This window comes from Danio rerio, chromosome 1 (assembly GCF_049306965.1).
Source record: "Danio rerio strain Tuebingen ecotype United States chromosome 1, GRCz12tu, whole genome shotgun sequence".
Taxonomy (NCBI): Eukaryota; Metazoa; Chordata; class Actinopteri; order Cypriniformes; family Danionidae; genus Danio; species Danio rerio.
Genome location: NC_133176.1, coordinates 9,654,605 through 9,666,694, shown reverse-complemented (window position 1 = coordinate 9,666,694; position 12,090 = coordinate 9,654,605). Strand labels below are relative to the sequence as shown.

Here is a 12,090-nt window from a genome sequence, read left to right as displayed (position 1 = left end):
GGCTTAGTCCTTTTATTAATCCGGGGTCACCACAGCGGAATGAACCGCCAACTTATCCAGCAAGTTTCTACGCAGCGGATGCCCTTCCAGCCGCAACCCATCTTTGGGAAACATGAGTTTTTATACATTATATATTTTACTAATTAATATATTTTCACAATAATTAATTTTAATCTGCTGAAGAGAAGATTGCAGTGTTAATTTTTGTTAACAAGCTACTGTATGATGACAAATATTTTTGGGGATGTTTTTCATGACTAAGTCAAGATGTAAACCAGACATCCTTAAACAATTACTATATCGCTATATCAAATCAAAATATCACTGATTAAGACCACACTATTGCTTCTTTTTTGATATCTTTATTTAAAGCTATCATTATTATTTATTTAGCTATTTCCAGATATAATAAACTATAATATAATATAATATAATATAATATAATATAATATAATTTAACATAATATAATATAATGTAATGTAATGTAATGTAATGTAATATAATATAATATAATATAATATAATTTAACATAATATAATATAATGTAATGTAATGTAATGTAATATAATATAATATAATATAATATAATATAATATAATATAATATAATATAATATAATATAATGTAATATAATATAATATAATATAATATAATATAATATAATATAATATAATATTAATTCATTCATTTTCTTTTCGACTTATTCCCTTTATTAATCTGGGGTCGCCACAGTGGAATGAACCACTAACTTATCCAGCATATGTTTTACGCAGCGCATGCCCTTCCAGTTGCAACCCATCTCTAGGCAACATTCATACACACTCATTCACACACATACACTGCAGACAATTTAGCCAATACCCAACTGACCCAGCAAGGACTCAAACCAGCAAACTTCTTGCTGTAAGGTGACAGTGCTAACCACTAAGCTGACCGGGATTAATTATGGTAGTTATTTTTATTGCAGCAGGTGGTTAATATTGACATAACATTATTTACTCCAAAACGTGTTATTTATATATTTTAAAATATACACAAATGAACTGTAAAAGGGATCGTTCCCCAGAAAATAAAAGTTTACTCACCCTCAAATGATTTCAAACCTTTCTTCTGTTTATAAACAAAATAAGATATTTTGAAAAAAAGCTGAAACCTGTAACCATTTCCATAGTAGATGAAACAAATACTATAAAAGTCGATGGTTACAGGTTTTCAACATTTTTCAAAACATCTTATTTTGTATTTAACACAAGAAATAACATTTCAGGGTTTGAAATCACTCGAGGATGAGTAAATAGTGAGTAAATGTTCGTTTTTGGGTGAACTTTTCCTTTAATATGAATTTAGGGGGGCGTCATGATGGCACAATGGGTAGCACGATCACCTCACAGCAAGAAGTTTGCTGGTTCAAGCCTCAGCTGGGTCAGTTGGCGTTACTGTTTGTACAGTAGTTTGCAGGGGAATTGGGTAAGCTAAATTGTCCGTAGTGTATGTGAGTGAATGAGTGTGTATGGATGTTTACCAGTGATGGGTTGCTGCTGGAAGAGCAACTACTGTGTAAAACATATGCTGGATAAGTTGGTGGTTCATTCCGCTGTGGCGACCGCTGAATAATAAAGGGACTAAGCCAAAAAGAAAATGAATGAATGAATCAAGGGACATATACATTCATTTATTTTCCTTCGGCTTAGTCTCTATTTCAGGGGTTACCACAGCAGAATGAACCACCAAATATTCCGGCAAATGCTTTACGCAATGGATGCCCTTCAAGTCGCCGCCCAGTACTCGGAAACACCCATATACACTCATTCACACACACACACACACACACACACACACACACACACACACACACACACTTATACACTACATATACACTACAGCCAATTTAGTTTGTTTAATTCACGTATAGCACATGTCTTTGCACTGAGGGAGTAAAACCGGAGCACCCGGAAGAAACCCACGCAAAAACAGGGAGAACATGCAAACTCAAAATTTTATACAATGCATGTATTTTTAAAACATAATACAATTACAGTAAAATAAGCACGCTCCAAGCATTCATAATCATCTCGAACAGTCACAGAAATGATTATTCTTCATATTCGCCCTCCTATCACACATTCCCTATCAGTTTTCTTTCCTGACTTTATCACTTCTTCTCCTCCTCTCTCGTGTTAGGAAGTTGAACCCTGCGCCTACATTAGTGAGAAACCACCGCCGTTACCCTGACAGCGATGACAAGCACCTGTAACCCCGGAGATTCATTAGTGACAGTAGCCATGGAGATCGCCAATCAGTGAAGTTTTTGCACCAGTGTCATTAAGAGTTTCCTTGGGAAATATGTATATATATATATATATATGTACACTTGAGACATAAACGGCATCATATCTCCACAACATAGTGTCACCATCTGACATTCCCTCACTTTCTCAACATCTCTGTTATCCTCATGGACATTGTCACACACAGACACACAGGTATCGACGAGCTCGGGCTTGTTATTTTTTCTATTAAGTGCATTCAGGCTCCCCTTGGGAATCTCCTTGCAATTAAGGATTAAAGCGCATATGCATATCCAGGTTTCAATTAACACCTCTAACCCCCACATATGCTATAAATCAATTAAAACCTGTCAAATCTAACACCTGAAGCTCACAGTGTCACACATTCACACTCCGATACCCTATGCATCTGAAGATTACATACACATGCGTACGCGCACGTGTGTTTCAACCAATATATAGTAAATGTTTGCTTTATCAGTTTATGATGACATTTAATCGAAAACCAGTAATTAGCGCTGTTTTTAGAGGGTCGCCAAACACTAAAACACTTGTTTTTTTCACATATGTGTGTCCCACGCTGCTAAAAATGCTATTAGAACACATATTTCACTCAAAAATACATGAAAATTGGTTGTTTTCATTTTATTTCGAGCAAATTTGTTCTTCCGGTTTAAAAAGAAATTTAGAAGCTACATCATGGCCATGAGATCCTAGTGTAAATTCCATCTTGTAGACTGAATGTCTGTACCGGCCAGTACATCATTAGGTCTTTAGCTTTCATCCTTAATTTAAGAGATAGACTTGTATGAACCAATCAGCGTGCTCTATTGTGAATGAGGTGCAACTTCATTAATATGCATAATCGCTTCGAAAACTGTTTTTACCTGTTACAGTGTTCAGATGGCAGAGAGAAGCCACGTTGTGTTGCCAACCGTAATTAAAACAAGTGGAAGAAGAAGAATTGTTTAGAGACATGGGTCGTCAGTGTTGCGTTTATAAATGTGCTGCAATGAAGGTATTGTTTGCATTGTGTGGATTACAGTGGTCTGCTAACATGCAACAAAAATACATATTTATGGAATCTTTTTTCCGCATCTGGAAATCCGGATTTGCAGCTTGTCTCTTAAAAAAAAGACGTGGTTCCAGTTCGTGTTGATTGTCCTGTCTCTACGGATTTGGTAAGTATGTGATCAGTGTCTTTGTTTATGTTTATTCAGGGGCAAAGTTAGTTCGTACCGTCAGCAGTACTCTTTCAGTTTTGAAAGTCATATTTAATAAAAATGATTTAGTTACTTAGTTTACAGTATGTTAATATCACTACAGTAGTATATGCTGAAAGATGTAAATGCTATTCTCTGAATGTAAACACCTTAATCAAACTACTACTGTCGTGTAGGATTTTTGCCGCATTTTGAGACAGAATAGTCTAAACACACACGACTTTCTGATACTATTCTCTGCACCTACCAAGTGCATCTAAGTTATGAAGAAATGCAGAGGACGTTTTTACAGGACGTGCGGTATCAAAAACTCCACTAAAACTACACTCTTTCAGCAGTTCCTCGCATTCAATATCTAGCTTGTCTGTTGTAAAAGCAACAAATAATAACTTGAATTTTAGTTGATCAATTTGGATTTTTTCCCATGAATCGCCTGTTGAACTGTATGCCAATCATCACAAATACTACAGAAGACCAATTGAAACTCGCATGGATCCAAGATTCTCACTGAAATCAGTCAAGTTTGGTGAAGGAAAAATCATGGTTTGGGGTTACATTGAGTATGGGGATGTGCAAGAGATCTGCAGAGTGGATGGCAACATCAACAGCCTGCAAGAACACTTTCTTTGCCCATCCAGATGACTTTATTAATAAGTTATTTGATTCATTACAGAGATGTATGAATGCAGATAAATAGAATATTCATTCATTCATTTTCTTTGCGGCTTAGTCCTTTTATTAATCTGGGGTTACCACAGCAGAATGAACCGCCAACTTATCCAACACATTTAAGCAGAGCATGCCCTTCCAGCTGCAACTCATCACTGAGGAAATAAATAGAATAATCAATTTAAAATAATGCTGCATATTTTCCACTGTATCAATTAATCACAGGTAATCCTTTTTAAAAGAGACAAATCTTATTGTTCCTTTTCTTGCTTCTGAAATATTTAAACTGGCTTGAAATATTTACACAGGCCTTAAAAACATTCACAAACAATAAACTTTTACTCTATTATGGTTCAACTTTGCAATTTTCCCCATGAATGCATTATGAACTGCGTTGTCTGGTTGACCCCTGTACTTCACAATTGCGATGTTGAAGCTGAGATAATACGCAGCCCTAATTATAGTGGAATTGCAGGGTCCCAATAGTCAAAATCCCATTTATATTTCCACAGCAAAATAGATGTTTTATATAGATGTTTTTTTTGGGGTTTGGAGTCAGACTACACTACTTTTGTCTGTTATGGTAGTCCCTGTGTCAGACTGTGTGATTGCGATGTGTCAGATTGCATGCTGATTTTTTTCTCAGATTGTTGGGAGGGATAAATCTGGAATAAATCAGCCTAAAACTCACTGTAAGTGAGACAGTTTATTAAAGACAGATCAAATGTGATATCCAAGGTTGTTAATCAGTGGCAAATGCTTAATCACCCATATTTCTAAAAATTACAACTGTCTATTATCTTTATATGTTATTTAGCTTTTTGCTTCCAAAATATATATTTTTTATCCACTACTATGGCTTTCTTAAACCTTTAAACATGTTAAAAACATTTTAATCTGTTTATAATCATTATTATTCTTTGTTTTTTTAAGTTTCTTATATATATTTTCTTCCATTGTATGAAATGTGCTATATATAAAAATCTGCCTTGCTTTCCATTCAAAGCTGTGTAGTTGTGATTCACCACATTTGTTGATCCATATTTCATTTCATTAAAAACGTTTCCAGAACAAAGGCCACTGATTCACTCTATTACTAACACGTATTTTAAAAAATATTCTGCTACTGTAAAGATGAAACGGATACTGTAGGGATAAAAGGATGGTCTAAACTTTCATTTACCCATCCTCACATCATTTCAAGTCTGTCTCTTTAAAAACAAAAACTGGCTGATTGAGTAGAGAGCAGTGTGCTGTGACTTCCCAATCAGACTTGTGATTTCTCTGCCCGGCAGACAACAACAATGCTTTGTTTTCTCGGATTCTGTAATCTAAACAGTAAAAAGTCACAAATGAAATCCCACATTTACAAACCCCATTCAGATCACATTCACATGTGGCCTGAAATGTAATTAAAACATGATTAGTTTTTTAATAGGTTTCAGTTTGTATGAAAAGTATTCAGAGTTCACTCTGTGTAGCACCATACACCCACCGGCCACTTTATTAGGTACACCTGTCCAACTGTTTATTAACGCATATTTCGTATTAGTCAATCACATGGAAGCAACTCAATGCATTTAGGCACGTAGACATGGTCAAGATGATCAGCTGCAGTTCAAATTGGCATCAGAATGGTGAAGAAAGGAGATTTAAGTGAGTTTGAACGTGGTGTGTTAGTTGGTGCCAGACAGGCTGGTCAGAGTATTTCAGAAACTGCTGATCTACTGGGATTTTTTTAACGCACAATCATTTCTAGGGTTTACAGAGAATAGTCAGAAAAAGAGAAAATATCCAGTGAGCAGCAGTTCTGTGGGCGCAAATGCCTTGTTGATGGCAGAGATCGGAGGAGAATGGCCAAACTGGTTCCAGCTGATAGAATAGTAACTCAAATAACCACTCGTTACAACTGAGGTCTGCAGAAGAGCATCTCTGAATGCACAACATGTCAAACCTTAAAGCGGACAGGCTACAGCAGCAGAAGACCACACCAGGTGTCACTCCTGTCAGCTAAGAACAGGAAACTGAGACTACAATTCACACAGGTTCACCAAAATTGCACAATAGAACATTGCCTAGAAACGTTGCCTGGTCTGATGAGTCTCGATTTCTGCTGTGACATTAGAATGGTAGGGTAAGAATTTGGCGACAACAACATGAAAGCATGGATCCATCCTGCCTTGAATCGAAAGTTTAGGCTGGTGGTGGTGGTGTAACGTTGTGGGGGATATTTTCTTGGCACACTTTGGGCCCATTAGTACCAACTGAGCATCGTGTCAATGCCACAGCCTACCTGAATATTGTTGCTGACCATGTTCATCCCTTTATGACCACAGTATATCTTCTGATGGCTACTTCCAGCAATAAAACCTGTCATGTCATAAAGTGTGAATCATCTCAGACTGGTTTCTTGAACATGACAATAAGTTCACTGTACTTAAATGGCCTCCACAGTCACCAGATCTCAATCCAATAGAGCAACTTTGAGATGTGGTGGAACAGGAGATTCGCATCATGGATCTGCAGCTGACAAATCTGCAGCAACTGCGTGATGCTATCATGTTAATATGGACTAAAATATCTGAGGTATATTTCCAGTACCTTGTTGGATCTATGCCACGAAGGATTAAGGCAGTTCTGAAGGCAAAAGGGGGTCCAATGCGGTACTAGTAAGGTGGCCGGTGAGTTAAATGTGGTCATGTCATTGGCCCTTGAACATTTCCAGCTTGTTATCAAACTGTTACATAACTGTAACAAGAGGCAATTCAATCATAACTTCATTTTAAAACAGCTTTCATAACATTATTTACCAATATGTGGCTCTTTTTGGATTCTTGAAAGCTATTGAAATAAAAATGCAAGTCAGGAAACGCGTTGGGACCATTGTTTTTGTTCACATCCCTCAAAATGAAATAGTAATATGGCAAACAAAGCATTACTGAGTACATTTCGGAAATCTGTAAAATGCTACTCACATAATACATGCCATGAAATGAGAAAATCCGATATGTTCAGTTTTCCATTGTTTTTTAACACATTGAAACCCAATATCACAAGTCTTTAAGCATCATGTCAACACTTAAATCAATAATATAGTAAACAGCGTAGATATTGGCTAGATATTGATTACATTGTCTGGACAAACCCATTAGATCCAATTGCCTTTAAAATAAGAGTGTGGACAATCAATACTAAAGACCCGATTTAGGTAAACAAAGGAGATGATAAACAAATGAATAAAGACCCCTTTGACCTAAGCTAATAAATAATCCCTTAGCAACCACCTAGACAGCCTAGCAACCACATAGCATCACCAAAAGAAACACTCCTGTAACCACATAACCATATCCTGACATCCATTTGTTTCGATAGGAAAATGTAAATATCTAGTGTCTGTGCATTCTCAATATGACAGCAATATTATTTCATACACACACATACACACACACACACAGCTTTGTGTTCTTCAGAGATGCTTTCCCTTCAGAAATATAAATCGACAAGTGCTTTACAACCTAGGAAGTGCACAAAATCACACCCAATCACACTCTCATGTCTCATGGTTAACATCAAAGGGCATGAAAGAAGACATGAGACAGAAAAACTCACTCACTCACTCACTCACTCACTCACTCACTGGGAAGACCAGCAGTTACATAACACGGCCAAATTGCTTTGTTTCACCGCTGCGAGTCAGATAATGTCACTAAAGGGACAGTGTGACACTACTTTGGTAATTTCCGAGGCAATCCTTATGAGATATACGGAGACCTAAATTATGAATATCATTTTTTTCTCCTGCGTATCTCATAACTTTATGCACAAGAAAGCTCCCTGGATGGAATTTATGACGCAACATGGAGAATTCGCTCGTAATTGTTTCTTCACATGCAGACCTCCTTAGCTCTCAAAGCCCCTTAAGAACTTAAGAAAATGCAATATGTGATAATTCGCATTTTTTTCACTGTACAGAAGGGAAAAACAGGTGAACAAAACTGACAAACCACGCTGCATTCAGCAATTATTCATCAGCGCGAGGCTGGCTCACGGCCACAGCGAACATCACCAAGTGAGAAGGACAACAATGAATAAGTGAGACAAAAACAAAAGCTGTTCTCCACCCTGATAAAGACAGAGGGGCAGTGCACTAACTGCACAGTGTGCTTAATTGCCAGCGGTTAATTATCGTACGCTGTAAAAACAAACAATATGACTATTGCCTTAAGGGACCTAATATGAAAATGGAAATGACTTTAAGAAGGTGTTGTATTAATTATTTAATTTATAACTAATTACTTGATCTTCGTTTTAATTAGAATAAATATAAACAGACACATTGATTTATATACAGAATATAACAATGTAATATTTTGTTAATAAATCAAATATGATTATGCCTTGTCAATTATGCCTCAGTTAACTTACGTTTTTTTTATACACTATGCATTTATTTTATATTCTCTTTGTTGATTTATATATATATATATATATATATATATATATATATATATATATATATATATATATATATATATATATATATATAAATATAAATGCATGTATTTTATGCTCTGAATTAAAGGATTGAACATCTAAGGGGTAGCAAATAACAAAAAAAAAAAACGTTGCCGTATAATTATAATAAGAAATTGTAGTGATTATATTTATTGGTTTATTTGTTTTTTATTACTTGCTTTTTTGACTAAGAAAATGATCAATTCCAGTACAGCATTTATTAGAAATAGTTTTACATTAGCTAATCCATTATTAAAATGCTTGTTAACATTATGTAACACATCGTGAATTAACATGAACTAAGAATGAACGACTTTATTTTCATGACCTAATGCTATCAAAGATTAATAAATACTGTAATAAATGTATTATTCATTCCCTGCAGGCACAAGACCTCAACATGACGTCTTATTGACGTCGTACCCTAATGTACCCTAAAGTCGTGGGGACGTTGGATTTTGTTTGGAAATGAAAATCGGGTTGACGTCAGAACCCAATGTCAGGCATATCCAACCCGAAATCAACCAAATATCAACGTCTAATCATGTTAGACCTTGAAGTTGTGTGGACGTTACCACTATGATATCTATCAGACACTGGATTTTGGTCACTTTCCAACACAACCAAAAATTTACAAAATGTCAATGTAATTTGACGTCATCATTGGATGTCAAAATAACATTGTCCTTAGATGCAGGCTAGACATTGAATTTTAACGTCAGAACCCAATGTCCAACATCCAATCTAACGTCTAATCATATGACACCTTGACGTTGTGTGGACGATACCACTAAGGCATCTATTAGACGTTGGATTTTGGTCACTTTCCGAGACAACTTAAAATCAACGTTATTGGGCGCCGTTATTGGATGTTGTCCTTAGACGCTGCCTAGACATTGAACTTTGGTCACCTGACGTCACAATCTAAATCTAACCTAATATTAAGTTGTGTGCCTGCTGGGTAGTCATGCTAGTAAATAACTAATTTATTTAATTAACTAAGATTAACTAATACAACCTTACTGTAAAGTGTTACCCTAAATATGATATTTCCAGTAATTTTTATAATTAAAACTGATTACTTGAAACAATGTGTAGAATGTGTTTATATTTATTTTAGTTTACTGTAGTTTATGGAGAAGTCAAAAATGTATAAACTAAACAATACTGTTGCTTGATTAGTTTTTACATTATTGTTTAATTCAAGTTATTTTTATAGCGATTTTCACAATAACTAATATTTCGAAGCAGCTTTACAAAAGGTGCACAGTATTGCATTACACTCTAATTCAGAAAAGTTATCAGTTACCATAACAATTATTTACTAATAACTATTTACTAATTAACTACTAACTGACAGTTTTCAATAGTTAAAGTTATTATATATAAACAAATTTAACATGCAGTTTTATGGGTTATAGGCAGGGCCAGACGGAATCTGCGGACATTTTTTGCTATTTCTACAGAGAATGTTAGAATTTTAAAATCTGCGGATTTCTGCGGAATTATTTTGGGAGTATCCAGCGGAGTATCATAACTAAAACCTTAATATATTACATAAAAAGTAATAAGTTACTGAATAAAAACTGAATAATTTCAGATTTACACATTTACTCAAGTAAATAAACAGAATTAATAATGGGCTAAAAATCTGCAGAAATCTGCGGAATTCTGCAGAAAATCTGCGGAATTCTGCGCTCGCAGATTCCGTGTGGGCCTACGTATAGGGGATTTCAAGTGTGTACACGTTCAATGAGGTGTATTTGTGTTACTATTTATTTCTCTGTGTACTATTTGCAAATAATTACTCATGGATTCAATATTAATGAATAATTGCAGCTCTGCACAAGATGTGAGGAGAAATGGTCATTCCTAACTGAGCCTGGTTCCTCTCAAGGTTTTTTCCTTCACTTTCGTCAATTGGTGAAGTTTATATCTCGCCACTGGCTTGTTTGGTTTGGGACTTGTGGAGCTGCGCATTGATGGATTTGCTCTTCAGTGTTTGGACTTTCAGCAATAATATTAAACCACACTGAGCTAAACTAAACTGAACTTCAACTCTGAAACTCGACTGACAGTTTTAATTTACTAAAACTTGTGTGTTTAGCTGCTTTGACACAATCTACATTGTAAAGGCACTAAAGAAATAAAGATGAATTTAATCGATTTTTTTTTCCCGAAGCAAATAAACCACACTAGATTAAATCTAGGAAAGGATATGGACTGCACACAAGCGCAAGGCACCAGCTCCGGGGTCTTGTGCTCTGGTGGAGCCAGAAGAAAACCACTGGTGCCAGGGTCGGGTATGGAAGCTGTGCATTCTCCTTCACCTCTGCCACGCTGCCAGTCGACTCCCAAGATGCTCCAGTGCTTCCTGTGAGGCCACCAGTCGGCTCTTCTCCCTCCTCAAGACTCAGACCTTCAGTCTGAACCGCACGAGCCCGATCCGGCCACAGGGACGCTTCTGTGTCCTCACCGGTGGTCATGATGACAGAGCGATGGGCAGCGACGTGACCCTGCTGATGGGAACGTCACTCATATACCAGTCCTCCATCCTAAGAAGATGTACTTACAGGCATTATGCCTTTAGCCTTGTCAGTTATTCCTCCAAAAAGTCATTTACCCGCCCTCATGTTGTTCTAAGCCCACCTGGTTAGTCATAGCCTATTGTGTAAATTCCCCAATGTATTAAACATACTGGCGTATTAAAATACAAGTTCCTTTAATCATAAGGTAAGCCAGAAGAACATCAATCACTCTCTCTGTTCATTACCATTAATGCCATCACTAGAATGGAGCCAAAACTGACATCTTTTCCCTGCAGCAGTTTTTTTCCAAGCCAAAAGTGCTGGCAACTCCATTGTTTCAGCCAGGATTATTAGTATTACCTTCCACACCGCATAATGTAATCTGTGGAACAAACTGTACATTTTGCAAACTTGAAGGAAATGTGAACACTAGAATAATAAAGAACAACTGAAGGGCAAAGAATAAAAATATTGCACACATTTTTTTTTGGGGGGGGGGGGGGTGCTATGAATAAGCAGACATGCTTAGAGATATATTCATTAATATTTAAACCTTGTACAGTAGAAATATCTGCTAAGGTGTAAAATTGCCAATTTAAGTTAGATTGTTTACCTGGATGAAAAGTAATACAATTTAAAACTATATTATGAATATAAATGATTATAAAGCATTGTTTTGTTTATTTGTTGCATTTTTTCCATTACCTGTATTCTTAAATCAGTTATCAATCTACAGTAAACAGTACAGTGTTATTTTAACAATAAACACAAGGTATATTACTTCATAATCATATACTGTAATATGTAGTTAAAATTAGGGCTGCACAATACATCGTTTCAGCATTGATATCACAATGTGCACATCT

The 12,090-nt window shown here is 35.9% G+C and overlaps 1 protein-coding gene across 3 annotated transcripts in view; it reads right to left on the bottom strand.

Annotated features, from left to right (window-relative positions):
• cacna1hb (calcium channel, voltage-dependent, T type, alpha 1H subunit b) overlaps positions 1 to 12,090 on the bottom strand; it is a 184,943-nt gene that overhangs the window by 171,604 nt on the left and 1,249 nt on the right. The window contains exon 2 of one of the 3 annotated variants that reach the window (XM_073949346.1): positions 10,921 to 11,251. The gene's annotated coding sequence lies outside the window, so the exon portion shown is untranslated. The remainder of the gene's footprint in view (positions 1 to 10,920; positions 11,252 to 12,090) is intronic. The other 2 variants (XM_021475941.3, XM_073949345.1) reach the window with 2 other exon arrangements.